We start from the raw sequence: 19,287 nt of genomic DNA on the forward strand, positions 1-19,287 counted from the left end.
AATCACCCTAAACCTCTTAAAAGGATGAAGAACACCATTTTCTCTCCTCTTCCTAGTGGTTTGGAGAAAAGTGGGGGAAACTCTTCCTTTTGGATGCCCTAGCTAAAAGAGGTAAGCTTCTTCTTCTTCTTAGCTATTTAATGATTTTAGGGTAATATATTTTAAAATAATTGGTTTAAGGTTGTTTTAAGGTTTAATGTAAAATTATGAGATTTGATTTTAAATCTAAGGATTTAAGAAAATAAAGAGTATTTCTTGTTCTAAGTCTAAAATAACACAGCAGACCTAAAATGAGAACTTTAGGACTTGATGTTAGGATTTGAGGGTTTAAACCCTAACTTTTACATTGTGGATGAATTTCAGGAAACCTAGGCTTGGTGGCCAAAACATGAATTTTCAATAGCCGATACATGTGAACAATCACATAAATAATACATGGCAAACTTTGGCCATTGAACATGCTCTAACTGAGAATCCCAATCTTAATTAAATTTCTTTAAGTCCTAAACTAAGAATCTCTAAATCCCTTCCCATGTAGGCTTAAAGATAAATCATAAATGACATAAATCATTTATTAAATGTTTTCTTTAAATTTATTGCCTATGCTACTGCATTATGAAATTGCATCATTATTGCATTTTAGGAGAAATTGCACATATGTTTTACTATCATGAAGTTGTTGTAATACCCCTATTTGCATAGCCTAGTACATTTTACTGTTCCGATGATCGATATCGGTTCGGATAATTAAGGGAATTAGAACCATGTCTAAGACACCTAGATAAGTCCTGAACATAAATAATTAGTAATTGCCAAATAGTTAAGTATAAAGAAGAAAAACAAAGCATAAGAAGTTAAATGAGCCGGGAGTCATAATGATGGGTGACCTCCTAGGGAAATAACTGCGAGGTCAGTCTAAACTCAAATTTCGAACCGGAAAATATGACGCTGCGGTCCTTAGGACTATTGCGAACACAGTGGAAAAGAGAAAATCACATAAAAGAGTTGTTAAAAAGGTCAAATAATTAGGTCAAGGATCCAAAAGAAATATCAAATAACTTGCAAACCGGATTGAACCAGCGAGGGGCAATTTGGTCAATTCACCACTAGAGCTGACTCCTAACCTAATTATCCAATAAAATTGGAGAAAAGAAAATTTCGGAATTGGAAATTAAATTAAAGAGCTAATGAAAAAATAAATGTAAAAGAAAAATGAAAAAAAAAAAGAAAAAAAGTTATTTACATCATGCATGACATAAGCATAATACAATAAATCTAATATTTAAAAATTGAAATTGTGGGATAATTATGTATTAATAAAGTTAAAAATTCAAAAGAAATGAAAATTCTTCCCTTCTTCTTCATTTGGCCGGCCTATCTCCTCTCTCTCTCTTCTCTTTCATTTCTCTCACTAACCTCCATTGAAACCCAATTCCAAGCTTTTGTGAACCCTAAAATTAGCCATAAAAATTATATATTTCTTAAGTAAATCTTGTCCTTGAACCTTGATTCATCTATTAACAATAAAAAGAAAAGGAAAGAAATGGAATTTTGGAAAGGGAAAAGCTACCAAGAGGTTAGTGATTATTCTCTTAAATTTCTCTTTAGATTTATGCTCATGTGCATGAGTTGAACTAGAAATTGTGTATAAATTAAATAAAATCATACATAAGGGACTTGGAGAAATTTTCCGCCAGCCTTAGGTTAGGGTTGAAATAAATGATTTTGATATGTTTGATTGGTTGTAAGGTTGAATGAAGTATATAGACATTAGATGTACACTTTGATTGCATTGAATTATGCAAATGTGTAACTAGGGTTTTGAGCATGTGAAAAAATAGAGAAAAAGTTGAGAATTGGTCAATTGATATAGTTGACCTTAATTGAGTTGAGAAATGGTCAATTGTGACCATTTGTGGTGTGTGTGAATTGTTAGAAATAAGTTTCAATTTGGATTGGTTAGGGTCATTATGCAGACAGTTTGACCTAGGTCCCTTTCAGATACCAAAAATGAAAATTTACTAACCCAATTGGTGTAAGGCCAATTGGGAATGAAACTAGACACAAAATGGACCATTTTTTTTATTTAGGAATCATGCTTAAAAAATGACCATAACTTAGTGAATAATTAGGCCAAATTCGGAATTGGGCACACTGCCCTGTACAAAAATGACCTAATGAACAGTAGTTACGTAAATAACTATAACTTGGTCTAGGAAGGTCCCAATGACCTGAATTTTATACCGATAGAAAGCTGAGATATAGCCCTACAACTTTCATGAATAAAACAAACCAAAATTTTGACTATAACCTAGTAAAAAAGTCACCTGCATTCATTATACAAAAATTGCCAAAATCCAGAAAATGTCCAAAATTCTGGTTAACACTAAATCCGGCCAACCATGTTCAAATAGCCACAACTTGGGCTACAAAAATTCAAATGGAGTTATTCAAAAACCGAAATAAAGATAAGACAATAAGAAGCAACATCTATGAAGAAAACTTAGCCAAAGTTCAACAGCAACTTGACTAATGAAACAGTGTAAAACAGGATACCAAATCTGAAATTTGGAAATTTCACCTAAGAGACTTTAAATTTGAGGAAACAACCAAAACCAATAAATTAGGTAACCAAAATGTGGTATGTGAGTGAAATTGAAATCCCTATAACTATTAAGCATGAGAAAGTCAACAATTTGACTTGAATAGTATCGTGAATAGTAACCCCAAAATATAAATTTTAAAGAACGTCAGGTTAAGCATATTAAAGCTAGATATAAATATATTTGAATTTATTTTTAGACTTATGATAAATTATGATACTGAAACACTGTAAAATTGTGTATTTCAGTCGAAAAGAATACCGGGAAAGAACCCGAGGCATCGAGTCAAGGCCAAGAGGCAACTCGCATAAGGTTTGTGCACAACATAAATATTCTTTAAGATTCCTTTGCAAAGTGCATGAAATGAATTGTGATCTACTTATATTGCAAAATGGTGATTGAAATGTATATTATACTTTTGACTTAAACTGTTGAAAGTTTACTTGTATGTGTTTGAAATGGCAATAAATGTTTAGTAAATTGCTGAGTTTTGAAACCACAGTGTCATGACCATATATTTGAATGCCTCACTAGCATGACTAGTGGGAGGAATTAGTTTTGAATTTTGATTCCCTCTCTGACTGAAGTGTTGAGGTGTGTGCCAGTAGAGGAAGAAATTGAATGGGTACCCATAGTTTGAGCTAGCTAGCCTTGTAATTTCTCATAAGCCTTTGACTATTGAGATGAATATTATTCTGAATGTCATGATATAACTGTGTGTTTTTATGAAATGGTTTTGAGACTTCCGAAATGAGACTGTTTTGACTAAAATTGTAAATTGTGTTTTGTATTTGTTTTCCATTTTCTGTACTGTATTTGAATAAATATGATTTGAATTATGCATAAAATGTTATTTTAGTATGTTGTGCGCCACTGAGTCATAGTACTCAGCGATGGCTGTTATTGCTGTCGCAGATAGAGAGACTAGAAGAGCAGCAGAGTAAGCTGCTGAGGATCTTGGAGCTACACCCCTGAGATTTTATCAGGTATAATTTTATACCCTGATTGTAATGTTTATATTTGTGTATGTAACTGCAAGTACATGTATAAATTGGTCTTGAGTAGTTGTATAGAGTTTGTAATAATATTAGTTTGGATTTTCTAATATAAATTTTGGGTTGATGAATGTAAATTAATTTTTCTTTAATGAAATATGAATGAAGTTATTTAGTATTATTTTTTATGACAATTGAATTGAGAATTGTTTTGAATTATGGAGTTGTGAGAAATGATGTTGATTTGTGTTATGGTAGTGGTTGATTTTGATAAAATGAATTATTGGAAGTGTTTTTTTTAGGTGTTTGAAGAACTGTATTTCCCAAATATAGACGGCACTCTGTCAAAATTTTTCCAAAATTTGAGTAAAAATAAAAATGGATAAAAATTTTAAGTAGTCTTTAAACTTCAAGAAAATGTTTTTAACACCTGCTAGAAAAGCTCACCACTTTCAAAAATTAAGAAAATTGTTTTAAAATCCTTTGTAGTGTATTTAATGTAAATTGATTTTTCTTTAATGAAATATTAATGAAGTTATTTAGTATTATTTTTTATGAAAATTGAATTGAGAATTGTTTTGAATTATGGAGTTGTGAGAAATGATGTTGATTTGTGTTGTGGTAGTGGTTGATTTTGATGAAATGAATTATTGAAAGTGTTTTTACAGGTGTTTGAAGAACTTTTTTTTTTTTCAAATATAGATGGCACTTTGCCGAAATTTTTCTAAAATTTGCATAAAAATAAAAATGGACAAAAATTTTAACTAGTTTTTAAACTTCAATTAAATGTTTTAAATTCCTACCAAAAATGCTCACCACTTCTAAAAAGTAAGAAAATTGTTTTAAAATCCCTTATAGTATATTTAATGGGTTATCAGTAGGCGAAGTACGGTAATTCATTAGGTATACTATGGGATCATGTTATACCTTACACAAGGGTAAGGTGTGATATGTTTTAGTGGTATCAGAGCAAATTTTTGAAGTATGTTTTAACTTATTAATTTGTGTCTTTTCTTTGATAAGTACAACTGCTCAATGTCCTTATTTGTTACATACAGTGCATTACATCATAAATATGAACTAACAGAGGGAAATCTCCTTGTGTTATTTGACTGAAATGGAAGAAGGGGATCGCTTTGTTGAGCAATTGGTAGAGGCTGAGGCCCAAGGGGCAGCCCCAGCTCTCTAAAATGTTAGTGGGTCAGTGGCACCAGCCCCACAAATGCCACAATTTTCGGCACAATTTGCCTAACAGATGGCCCTATATTTCAACAGATGGCTAGGGGTATGCCTGCTCAAGCTCTACCCCAGACTTCTATGGTGCAACCTCAGGCTCCAGTCAGATAGTATGATAAACTGTTGAAATATGGGGCAATAGAATTCAAGGATACAGTAGATTCTCTAGAGGCAGAGCAATGGCTAGAAAGAAGAGTATTCAAGAAACTACACTGCCCGGATAAACTGAAGTTTGAATATTCAGTGTCCTTACTGCAAGGGGATGCGTATGACTGGTGGAAGACCATCCCTCACAGCTTAGTAGAACCACCAGTATTGACTTGGGATGACTTCATCAGAGAGTTCAGATAGAAATATGTCCCAAATGCATATGTGGATCAGAAATTGCAAGAATTTTTAAGTCTGAAGCAAGGTAATAGATCAGTGGCAGAGTATGAGAGAGAGTTCTCCCACTTAAGCCACTATGCTGGGAGTCTCCTGTCTACCAGTAGAGAAAGGTGCAAGAGATTTGAAACTGGCCTGAAGCCTAGTCTAAGAGTACAAGTGGTCCGCTTTAAATACAGCAATTCTCTGAACTCATGTCTCAAGTACTGGAAGTAGAAAGAATTGAATTAAAAGCGACACCAGTGAAAGAGAAATCTGAGAAGATTGAGAAATCAGAGAAAGAAAAAGGTGAAAAATCAGTTGAGCAAAGTTCTAGTTGCAATACTGGAAAAAGAAAGAAATTTTAGGGGATCAGGTAGAGGTGGAAGGTCGGGTAGAGGTAGATTTTCTGGGCAGAGACCACCTTGGTCTGCTCAGCAGTCGACCAGGGGTTCATATCCTCCCTACCCCTATGAGACATGTGGCAAGACTCATTGGGGAGAATGCTATTGGGCTACAGGAGATTGCTTTAACTGTGGAGGCACGGGCCATCTCGCTAAAGACTGCACCAGTGCCCATAGATTTGGGCCAGCTCCCACCACTACTGAGGGATCCATTCAGAGTTTTGCTGCTAGAGGTTCACAACCGGTTAGCAGAGGAAGAGGCTGAGGTAGAGGCAATGCTTCTGGCAGTCAGGGTACCATTAGCCAGTCAGCACAAGGGAGTGCTCCGGCCAGGGTTTACACTATGAGATAGTGGGAAGAGGCTGAGACTTCCGATATTGTAGTCGGTACTTTCTCTATCTCTGATCAAGATGTCTTTGTATTGTTTGATCCGGGTTCTACCCACTCATATGTTAGTGCTAGCATAGTTAGTTCCCTTGCAATTCCGTGTGCCAAAATGGGTTTTGAGGTACTAGTAACTAGTGCGTTAGGACAAGAGGTCCGGGTCAACACAATCTATAGAGATTGTCCTTTGGTGATCCAAGGACATGTTTTTCTATTAGATTTGATCGAAATGCCCTTCAGAGACTATGATATCATCTTGGGCATGGATTGGTTAGTCAGGCATCATGCAATGATTGACTGTAGATTAAAGACAGTCACTTTTGGTCTCCCTCTGTACGATAATGTGGTAATACACGGGGAGAGGCAGTTATTGCCATTAAACATCATTTTGGCTGCACTAGCCAAGAAGATAATCGGAAAGGGGTGTGAAGCATACTTGGCACATGTGGTAGACACCCAAGTGGGGAGTCCAACACTGAGGGACATCTCTACAGTATGTGACTTTCCGGATGTGTTCCCTGATGAGTTGCCAGGACTACTTCCGAAAAGAGAAGTGCAGTTTGAGATTGATGTTATGCCTGTTGTGGACCCAATCTCCATAACACCATATAGTATCGGTAGAGGGCATTAAGGTAGATCCAAGTAAGATATAAGCTATCCTTAATTGGAAGCCACCTAGAAATATCACAGAAATTTATTGTTTTCTGGGTTTAGCTGGATACTACCACTGATTTGTGAAGGGGTTCTCCATGTTGGCATCTCCATTGACTAAGCTACTTCGAAAAGATGTGAAATTTCAGTGGATGGATAAATGCCAACAGAGTTTTGATGAGTCAAAGAAATGTTTGATTGAAGCTCCAGTCCTTACTTTAACTACCCCGGGTAAAGAATACACAGTTTACAGTGATGCTTCTCACAATAGGTTAGGATGTGTATGAAGGAGCGGAAGCATGAAAAACATAGGTTTAGATCATTGAATTCAAAAATTTTTCGTCTAGGGTCACATGCATCATGCAAGATTCATTTTTATCTATTTGATTTCAATGATAAATAGCATATTAAAACTCTTTTAATTTGATTTTGGATCTACATTTGCCATTTAAGATTTTAGAATTAACCGATTAATTCATTAGAACCTTAGATTAGATCAAGAACAAGTGCACTAAACTTTTTGATGTACTGCAGTGTGTTTGACACCTTTGGAATGCATCTAAGACACCAAATGTTGTCCCTCTAACTTGTCCACACTAAGATCACCAATGGCAGCCCATTGAACAGCTTCTAAAACCTTTCTAATCAATTAGAAAATCAGGTTTTACCTTTAGAGATATTATAGATATAAATAGGGCACTAGAAACAATTTCTAGTATTTTAAATTCAAGAGAATGTTTTCTATTCTCTCTGAATTAATGAGAGATGAAGAATACGAGAGGGGAGAGGCTCAAAGATGGTGGCACCAAAGAGAGAATGAGCATATTGTATTTTTGTTCTTTTATCCTTACACTTATATAGCTAGGTCACCACTTAAAACCCTTGCCACATGTCACCTTCTGATTGGTTCTAAGTTTAATTGACCCAATCACATTGTGCCAAGTGTCAAACCTATATTTAATCTTGACTTTGATAATCTTACATGATTAAAAGACATATGGCAAGCTTATGTGTAGTGCCATGTGTCACCATCTCATGGTACCACATGTTACCCTGTGAAATGACCAAAATACCCCTGTGTTTTAATTTGGAGTTCTCAACCCAAAATAATTATTTCTCTTCTTCTAATCAATTTATATCAAATATAAATTAATTAATTAATCTATATTAATTAATTTCTCATTAATTAAATTCATATTTAAACACTTTAAATATAAATTTAACTTATACTATACATCCAATAACCTAGATTTGGTTTCAAGCCATGCTAGGAACTTTGCAATCTAATTACAAATCAAACCTATTTAATTAATCAATTAAACTCGTTCATTAATTAATTAAATCATATTTAATTTGGTGATTACTTGTGTATGTGTGTGACTTACTAGGCTCATCACTAATTGGCAATGAGATATGATATCAACTCTTAATATCATCAGAACTCTTTCTTACCATAAATGATTTCTCTAAATCATTTTATACACCTCATAGACCATGGTCAACACTTAGCATAGCATGCCATAGCCACCCAATCAGTAATAAGGTTTACCTTAAATGAACCTATAATCATATGTTACCATGCACTAGAATCTCTCTGTTACAAAATCCCAACTCGAGCTGGAGTCATAGTTTATGTCAAACCCCATTTGCTATGAATATTATGTTCTCTTTTAATTCCAGTTCTTGATTAAAAAGATTTTATCATCAGAAACTCTTTTCTGATTAAATATATTTGTCCTGGCCAGGAACTTGAAACATCAAGAACAATTAAATGAACATAGGATTTATCCCTATTTACTTAGGGTAACAGATTCCATCTTGATCAACACCTACCTCCATATGTAATTAGTAGGAGCTAACACATGCCCATATACCTATACACAGTACAAGTATGAAAGCAGTATCAAACTCAAACCACCTATATACAAGATAACTATGCTATTTCAGGTCTAAAGATTATATGTATTGATATGATTTATGACAATACATTGATAAGAGTAAACTCCATGTGCTTGTCATAAATATCATTGGTTCGGCCTACTTATCATGTATAAGTGCCTATCATATTTGTTATATGGCATGAGACTCACCATTTCCTCTTATTTACATCTCATATAAATAACTAGGGAACAAACATGATTACAATCTTTCTAGATAAGTCATGTCCTTATTGTAAAGTATCCTCAATTGTGAACCTATTTATGATACTTTGTGCTAGAAATACTGTCACTCATATTCTTAACAACTTAAGAATAGAATTTCTAACAAAATATCAATGGACCTTTTCTATTACACATAAATATATTATGTAAATGGAAAAGTGAAAATGCCTTTTATTAATAAAACATGTACAAGATGCATACTAAATGATATGCTCTAGGGCATACTACTAACAGTGTATTAATGCAAGATTGGAATGTCATTGCATATGCATCACCCCAGCTAAAACCGCATGAGAGGAATTATCCGACATATGACTTAGAGCTAGCAGCTATTGTGTTCACTCTTAAGATCAGGAGACACTATTTATATGGGGAGAAGTGCTACATCTACACAGATCATAAGAGTTTGAAGTATCTGGGCACTCAGAAAGAGCTGAATTTGAGACAAAAGAGATGGTTAGAATTGATAAAAGACTATGATTGTCTAATAAACTATCAGCTAGGGAAAGCTAATGTTGTGGCTGACACCTTAAGTCGTAAGACTATGGCAAGTCTACAGGTTTTTCCTTTGTCTATAGTACATGAGTTGAGAGTATTGCATGCCAACTTAGAGATTAATGATGAGCGGCAGACAGTAATTGCAAAACATGTACAACTAGTGTTAATTGATCATAACAGAATGGCTGCACAAAATGATCAAAAGTATCAGAAGCTGTTAGAAGAAGTCAGACAGGGGAAGAAACCTAAGTTCTCAGTGAGAGATGATGGCCTATTGCTACACTAGGGAAGTATGTGTGTTCCTAATGACATTGAGTTGAGACAGATCATTTTGAAGGAAGCACATGAGTCTCCTTTTGCTATGCACTTTGGTGGCATAAAAATGTATAGAGGGCTGAAAGAGCACTACTGGTGGATGGGTATGAAAAGAGATGTGGTAAAATTTGTTTCCAAATGCCTAACTTGTCAACAAGTGAAGGCAAAGCATCAAGTACCAGCTGGTTTGTTACATCCACTACCAGTACCGAAATGGAAATGGGAGAGAATAACTATGAATTTTGTGATAGAACTTTCGAGGACACTGAAGAGTCATGATGCAGTATGAGTTGTAGTTGACAGACTGACCAACTCTGCTCATTTTCTGCCTGTCTGAATGGATTACAGTTTTAAAAGATTGGCCAAGTTGTATATTGATGAGATAGTAAGACTGCATGGAGAGCCAGTATTCATCGTATCAGATAGAGATCCTAGGTTCACTTCTAGATTCTGGGGTAGTCTTCAGAGAGCCCTAGGAACTAGATTGAACTTCAAAGACAGATTCCACCCACGCATGCATGGCCAGTCTAAGAGAGTAATTCAGATCTTGGAGGACATGCTACGAGCTTGTGTGATTGAGTTTGAGGGCAGTTGGGACACACACATACCTTTAATTGAGTTTGCTTATAACAACAGCTACCAATTAAGCATTGGGATGCCTCCATATGAAGCTTTTTATGGTAGGAAGTGCAGAACTCCCCTGTGTTAGGATGAAGTGGGTGAAAGAAAGATGATTGGGCCCGAAATTGTTCAGCAGACTGAGGAGAAAATTAGATTGGTTAGAGATCGACTCAAAGCTGCATCAGACCGTCAGAAGTCCTATATTGATATGAAGAGAAGAGATATTGAGTATGCAGTGGGTGAGAAAGTATTCCTCAAGGTTTCCCCTTGGAAGAAAATTATGAGATTTGGTAGGAAGGGGAAATTGAGTCCTCATTTCATCAGGCCATATGAGGTTCTGGAGAGAGTGGGTCCTTTGGCATATCATTTGGCATTACCTCCAGAGTTGGAGAAGATACATAACGTCTTCCATTTATCGATGTTGAGAAGGTATAGATCTAACCCATCTCATGTACTACCAGTAGAAAAAATTGAAGTGAATCCAGACCTCACATATGAGAAAGAACCCATAAAGATTCTGGCTTATGTGGTGAAGCAGCTACGGAACAAGCAAATACCGTTGGTAAAGGTGCTGTGGAACCATCATTCAAGCTAGGAGGCTACTTGGGAACGAGAGGAGGACATGAGAAGACAGCATCCACAGCTGTTCAGAGACTAATACCAGGTAAAATTTTGAGAAGAAATTTATTTTAAGGGGGGGGGGGGAGAATTATAACACCCCTATTTTCATAGCCTGGTACATTTTACTGTTCCGGTGAACAGTATCGGTCCAAATAATTAAGGGAATTAGAACCACGTCTGAGACATCTAGATAAGCCCTGAACGCAAATAATTAATAATTGCCAAATGGTTAAGTATAAAGAAGAAAAACAAAGCATAAAAAGTTAAATGAGCTGGGAGTCACAGCGATGGATGACCTCCTTGGGAAATGACTGCGAGGTCAGTCTAAACTCAAATTTCGAACCGAAAAATGTGACGCTACAGTCCTTAGGACTATTGCGAGCATAGTGGAAAAGGGAAAATCATAGAAAAATAGTTGTTAAGCAGGTCAAATAATTAGGTCAAGAATCCGGAAGAAATATCGAATAACTTGCAAATCGGATTGAACCGGCGAGGGGCAATTTGGTCAATTCACCCCTAAAGCTGACTCCTGACCTAACTATCCAATAAAATTGGAGAAATGAAAATTTCAAAATCGAAAATTAAATTAAAGAAATAATGGAAAAATAAATGTAAAAGAAAAAGGAAAAAAAAGAAAAAAATTTTATTTACATCATGCATGACATAAGCATGATGCAATAAATCTAATATTTAAAAATTGAAATTATGGGATAATTATCTATTAATAAAGTTAAAAATTCAAAAGAAATGAAAATTCTTCCCTTCTTCTTCATTTGGCCAGCCTATCTCCTCTCTCTCTTCTCTTTCATTTCTCTCACTAACCTCCATTAAAACCCAATTCTAAGCTTTTGTGAACCCTAAAATCAGCCATAAAAATTATAGATTTCTTAAGTAAATCTTGTCCTTGAACCTTGATTCATCTATTAATAATAAAAAGAAGAGGAATTTTGGAAGAGGGAAAAGCTACCAAAAGGTTAGTGATTATTCTCTTAAATTTCTCTTTAGATTTATGCTCATGTGCATGAGTTGATCTAGAAATTGTGTATAAATTAAATAAAATCATACATAAGGGACTTGGAGAAAATTTTGGCCAAGGGTTGAAATGAATGATATTGATATGTTTGATTGGTTGTAAGGTTGAATGAAGTATATAGACATTAGATGTACACTTTGATTGCATTGAATTATGCAAATGTGTAACTAGGGTTTTGAGCATGTGAAAAATTGGAGAAAAAGTTGAGAATTGGTCAATTAATGTAGTTGACCTTAATTGAGTTGAGAAATGGTCAATTGTGACCATTTGTGGTGCGTGTGAATTGTTAGAAATAAGTTTCAATTCGGATTGGTTAGGGTCATTATGTTGATAGCTTGACCTAGGTCCCTTTCAGGGACCAAAAATGAAAATTTACCAACCCAATTGGTGTAAGGGTAATTGAGAATGAAATTAGACACAAAATGGACCATTTTTCATTCAGGAATCATGCCCAGAAAATGGCCATAACTTAGTGAACAATTAGGCCAAATCTAGAATTGGGCACACTGCCCTGTATAAAAATGACCAAATGAACAGTAGTTATGTAAATGACCATAACTTGGTCTAGAAAGGTCTAAATGACCTAAATTTTATACCGATAGAAAGCTGAGATATAGCCCTACAACTTTTAAGAAGAAAACTAACTAAAATTTTGACTATAACCTAGTCAAAAAGTCACCTGCAGTCATTACACAAAAATTGCCAAAATCCAAAAAATGCCCAGAATTCTGGGTAACACCAAATCTGGCCAGCCATGTTCAAATGGCCACAACTTGGGCTACAAAACTCCAAATGGAGTGATTCAAAAAGGGAAATAAAGTTAAGATAATAAGGAATAACTTCTATGAAGATAACTTAGCCAAATTTCAATAGCAACTTGACCAATAGAACATGTAAAACAGGACACCAAATCTGAAATTTGGAAATTTCACCTAAGAGACTTAAAATTTGAGGAAACAACCAAAACCAACAAATTAGGTAACCAAAATGTGGTATGTCGGTGAAATTGAAATCCCTATACCTATTAACCATGAGAAAGTCAACAATTTGACTTGAATAGTGTCGTGAATAATAACTCCGAAATACAAATTTTAAAGAACGTCAGGTTAAGCATATTAAAACTAGATATAAATAGAATTGAATTTATTTTTAGACTTATGATAAATTATGATACTGAAACACTATAAAATTATGTGTTTCAGTCGAAAAGAATACCGGAAAAGAACCTGAGGCATTGAGTCAAGGCCAAGAGGCGACTCGTATTAGGTTTGTGCACAACATAAGTATTCTTTAAGATTCCTTTGCAAAATGCATGAAATGAATTGTGATCTACTTATATTGCAAAATGGTGATTGAAATGTATATTATGCTTTTGACTTAAATTGTTGAAAGTTTACTTGTATGTGTTTGAAATGACAATAAATGTTTAGTAAATTGCTAGGACAGTTTTGAAACCACAGTGTCATGACCATATATTTGAATGTCTCACTAGCATGACTAGTGGGAGGAATTAGTTTTGAATTTTGATTCCCTCTCTGACTGAAGTGTTGAGGTGTGTGCCAGTAGAGGAAGAAATTGAATGGGTACCATAGTTTAAGCTAGCTAGCCTTGTGATTTCTCATAAGCCTCCGGCTATTGAGATGAATATTGTTCTGAATAGCATGATATAACTGTGTGTTTTTATGAAATGGTTTTGAGACTTCCGAAATGAGACTGTTTTGACTAAATCTGTAAATTGTATTTTGTATTTGTTTTTCATTTTCAGTACTGTATTTGAATAAATGTGATTTGAATTATGCATAAAATGTTATTTTAGTATGTTGTGCACCACTGAGTCATAGTACTCAGCGATGGCTGTTATTGCTGTCACAGTTAGAGAGACTAGAGGAGCAACAGAGTGAGCTGCTGAGGATCTTGGAGCTACACCCCTGAGATTTTGTCGGGTATAATTTTATGCCCTGATTGTAATGTTTATATTTGTGTATGTAACTGTATGTACATGTATAAACTGGTCTTGAGCAGTTATATAGAGTTTGTAATAATATTATTTTAGATTTTCTAATATAAATTTTGGGTTGATGAATGTAAATTGATTTTTCTTTAATAAAATATGAATGAAGTTATTTTGTATTATTTTTTATGAAAATTGAATTGAGAATTGTTTTGAATTATGGAGTTGTGAGAAATGGTGTTGATTTGTGTTGTGGTTGTGGTTGATTTTGATGAAATGAATTATTGGAAGTGTTTTTACATGTGTTTGAAGAACTGTTTTTTTTTTCAAATATAGACTGCACCTTGTCGAAATTTTTTCAAAATTTGCATAAAAATAAAAAATGGACAAAAATTTTAACTAGTTTTTAAACTTCAATTAAATGTTTTAAATTCCTGCCAAAAATGCTTACCACTTCCAAAAAGTAATAAAATTATTTTAAAATCCCTTGTAGTATATTTAATGGGTTATCGGTAAGCGAAGTATGGTAATTCATTAGGTATACTATGGGATCATGTTATGCCTTACAAAGGGGTAAGGTGTGATAGATGTTGTGTTTGCACTATTATTTATGATGTGTTGGTAGTTCATGGGCAGCCTATTGGTCCTAAATAGAGAAAAGGACATGCATGCATGTTAGATGGACTCATAAACTCCTTGAGGGGAATGATCTAGTTTATACTCTAATATGAGGGCATGAGATCTATAAGGCTCCTCAAGGGGAATGATATGATGTATACTTTGAAAACAGAATGCCTATAAAGGAAGGGAACCTTATTATGTAATTTTGTGTCTCTGACCCATTTGTTTAGTATGATATAATTATGATATGACTAGGGAATCATTGGTGATATGAAATATCATTATGTGGATTGTTTGTGTTGTGTAACTATCATGTGAATGTTGCATATCCATAGGCTTAAACTTAAATTTTTTAATATATGTTTTCTTTCCCTTAAGTAGGCTTTTACTCTCTGCGCCCCAAGCTCGCTCCCTTTTTTCGCCTTCCCTTTTTAGGGATAAGAGCTTAAAATACAATTAAAATACAATCAGCATATTCAATCTGAGTTTAAGAGGCTACTGCTTCATTGTGTTTTAAAAGGTATAAGTAAAGTTTATGGACTCCTCTTATGACATGTAAATGTATAAAGGTTTACTGTACTTGTAATTATTTTTTTTATATTGTAAATAAATTGTTTTATATGTTTAAAAGTGATTTATGATTGAAATAGGCCCTACGAATAATAATAAAAGTGATGTTAAAACTTGCTATGGGTTCCAGTGGTTCCTTGCCTACCCATTCCTTTAGTGCCAGTAATAATCCTAGATTTGGGTCATTACAAAATGGTATTGGAGAATTACATTATAAGCTCAGACTTAGATACTAATAAAGCAAAGTAAAGAGAAAAGAAAAGAAAGAGAATGAAAATGAAACTGAAAGCTGGTCCACTTATGTGAAGGAAAATTATTTTTAAAAGGATAAGCACAGTAAATTTTGTACGCATGTCTCATGATTTTGGCTGCTGATTGTATGTTTAACATCTTGGTCCCTTCTTAGAGAGAGAAAATCTAGTCAATCAATTAGGTATATGCCATAGGTCATGTCAATGCTTGTCAAATCATCTAATCCTTGGGTATACGACCAGGACTAAGTGACCCTAAGGGAAATTCTTTTCTAGTATGGAGGTTTGAACTTTGTTTCAAGAATGAAAAATGAAAAGAAAAGAAAAAGATAGACTAGAGAAAAATGTAAGGGTTTATAAGAGGCACTATTGATCACTAAAAGTAAGTTTTATGGCAAGACAAAATGAAAAGAAAGAATGTAAAGAGAAAAGAGGCATGGGCAGCTGAAAGTGCCCAAAGAACAGATGTTAAAAGTGACATCCAACCCTTTGGTATAAAGGACCAAATTCAAACTTAACACCAATGGGAAAATAAATTATAGAGTAATGAGAAGCTTGACGCCTAAAGTTCAATGAAGTAAAACATTTTATGGTGCCCTCTTCTCAAAGAAAGGCATAAATATGTGAAAACAAGTCACCATGGTTGCTTTAAATGAAGGAATAATTGCCAAAAAGGGCATATTAATATGATAATATCCTACTGGGGTATATGTTTCACTCAAAGTGTGAAGAAAAGTTTAAATGTCAAGACCATGGTCTATTAGGGAGTATTGCAGTCACCTATGTAATGTTCTTGGTGTTAATGTTGTAAGTTGTAGATTACAATATCCACATAGAAATGTTGTATGGAGCTGTATGCCTTCTAGCAAAACCTAAATAAGGTGTTATGTAGTTTTTTTCCATTATAGTTAAGTTATGCTCTGGAAATGGAGTTAGAAACTCCCAGTGAGGAATTATGACTCTCATAATAGAAAGTAAAAAAGTACTATAAAGTAGTGGTTAGAGCAAGTGATTCTGTCATTAAGCGGGAATGCATGGTCCCTTAGTGGGACATTAGATAGTTTTGGCAACCTAATAGCGGTGCAACCCAAAATTTTAGTAAGATAGCATCCTTTTAGTATTCATATAAAGCTAGAGCTACAGACTAGTAATTGGCATCTTCAGAGAATGTATTCTGTGCAACTAGCCACTTTCTTAGCATAGTCATGTGTATGATATGAGTATACCCTTATAGAAGGGTCAAGGACTCCTAATGAAGGTTTATAACCCACAAGGTGATAAGCTAGAAGTAAATAGAAGAGAATAGATAGAGCTAGTGACCTTATCACTTTTATAGGAGTATCTAGTCTCCAGTAAGAGACCTTAGATAGTTTAATCATCAAGATAGCTAAATTTCCCAGATAGAGAGGAAGATACTCTTTCTTAGATGTAATTGCCATGCAAAGCATGGTTATATATCTCAAGAAAGATGGAAAGTTATGAGCAGTGTTCATAACTAGTAAACTAACACCCCTTAGGCGGATAACAAAATGATAAGAGGGGGTAGATGTCTTAGGCACCTTGAGGGTGGCAAATGGCCTGAAGAATTAAAGTAAAATAGTTAAATAGCATGATAAGTGAGGAGCCCTAAGGATTTGAAAAGTAAGATCTGCATATCTGATTCCCAAGTTTGAGAGAGATGAGGATAGATGAGCAAAGACACCTACATAGAAACCTTTTTGTAAAGAGATGAGGAAGTAGTATGGTTGGAGTAGGGAAAGAAAAAAGTACCTTCCTTGATTTCATTCCCAGCTTCTTATGCTTAAAGTAAGAATCTCTTTAAATAAGAGAAAATAAAGATTCTAGGGGGTAATTAAGACCATAGTGAAGGAGCGGAAGCATGAAAAATACAAGTTTAGATCATTGAATTCAAAAATTTTTCATCTAGGGTCACATGCATCATGCAAGATTCATTTTTATCTATTTGATTTCAATGATAAACAGCATATTAAAACTCTTTTAATATATTTTTGGATCTACATTTGCCATTTAAGATTTTAGAATTAACAGATTATTTCATTAGAACCCTATATTAGATCAAGAACAAGTGCACTAACCTTTTTGATGCACTGCAGTGTGTTTAGCACCTTTGGAATGCACCTAGAACACCAGATGTTGTCTCTCTAGCTTATCCACACTAAGATCACCAATGGCAGCCCCTTGAATAGCTTCTAAAGCTTTTTCAATCAATTAGAAATTTAGATTTTGCCTTTTGAGAGATTAGAGATGTAAACAGGACACTAGAAATAATTTCTAGTATTTTTAATTCAAGAGATTGTTGGAAAATCTCTTTGAATTGATGAGAGATGAAGAATATGAGAAGAAGAACACTCCAAGGGTGGCGGCACCAAGAGAATATAGCAGCTTATATTTTTTGTTCTTCATCCTTACACTTATATAGCTAGGTCACCACTTAAAACCCTTGCCACATGTCACCTTCTGATTGGCTCTAGTTTAATTGACCCAATCACATTGTGCCAAGTGTTAAACCTATATTTAATCTTGATTTTGATCATCTTACATGATTAAAAGACATACGGCAAGCTTATGTGTAGTGCCCTCATGGTGCCACATGTCACCATCTCATGGTGCCACATGTCACCCTGTGAAATGACCAAAATACCCATGTGTCTTAATTTTGAGTTCTCAACCCAAAATTATTTCTCTTCTTCTAATCAATTTATATCAAATATAAATTAATTAATTAATTAATCTCTATTAATTAATTTCTCATTAATTAAATTCATATTTAAACACTTTAAATATAAATTTAACTTATACTATACATCCAACAACCTAGATTTGATTTTAAGCCATGCTAGGGACTTTGCAATCTAATTGCAAACCAAACCTATTTAATTAATCAATTAAACTCTTTAATTGATTAATTAAATCATATTTAACTTGGTGATTACTTGTGTATGTGTGTGACTTACTAGGCTCATCACTAATTGGCAATGAGACATGATATCAACTCTTAATATCATTAGAACTCTTTCTTACCATAAATGATTTCTCTAAATCATTTTATGCACCTCATAGACCATGGTCAACACTTAGCATAGCATGCCATAGCCACCCAATCAGTAATAAGGTTTACCTTAAATGAACCTATAATTATATGTTACCATGCACTAGAATCTCTTTGTTACAAAATCCCAATTCGAGCTGGAGTCATAGTTTATGTCAAACCCCATTTGCTATGAATATTATGTTCTCTTTTAATTCCAGTCTTTGATTAAAAAGATTTTCTCATCATAAACTCTTTTCTGATTAAAACTATCTGTCCTGGCCAGGAACTTGAAACATCAAGAACAATTAAATGAACATCGGATTTTATCTCTATTTACTTAGGGTAACAGATTCCATCTTGATCAACACCTACCTCCATATATAACTAGTAGGAGCCAACACATGCCCATATACCCATACACAGTACAAGTATGAAAGTAGTATCAAACTCAAACCACCTATAAACAAGATAACTGTGTTATCTAAGGTCTAAAGATTATATGCACTGATATGATTTATGAAAATGCATTGACAAGAGTAAACTCCATGTGCTTGTCATAAATGTCACTGGTTCGGCCTACTTATCATGTATAAGTGCCTATCATATTTGTTATATGGCATGAGACTCACCATTTCATCTTATTTATATCTCATAGAAATACATTGGGAACAAACATGAATACAATCTTTCTGTATAAGTCATGTCCTTATTGTGAAGTATCCTAGATTATGAACCTATTTATGATACTTTGTGCTAGAAATACTGTCACTCATATTCTTAACAACTTAAGAATAGAATTTCTAACAAAATATCAATGGACCTTTTATTAATAAAACATGTACAAGATACATACTATATGATATGCTCTAGGACATACTACTAACATCTAGTGTGGTCGATAAGGCATAAATAAAGGTATCAAAAGAAAAGTTGAGATTATTAAAGGATTCAAGAGT

The sequence above is a fragment of the Hevea brasiliensis genome, chromosome 4, assembly GCF_030052815.1.
Source record: "Hevea brasiliensis isolate MT/VB/25A 57/8 chromosome 4, ASM3005281v1, whole genome shotgun sequence".
Lineage (NCBI taxonomy): Eukaryota > Viridiplantae > Streptophyta > Magnoliopsida > Malpighiales > Euphorbiaceae > Hevea > Hevea brasiliensis.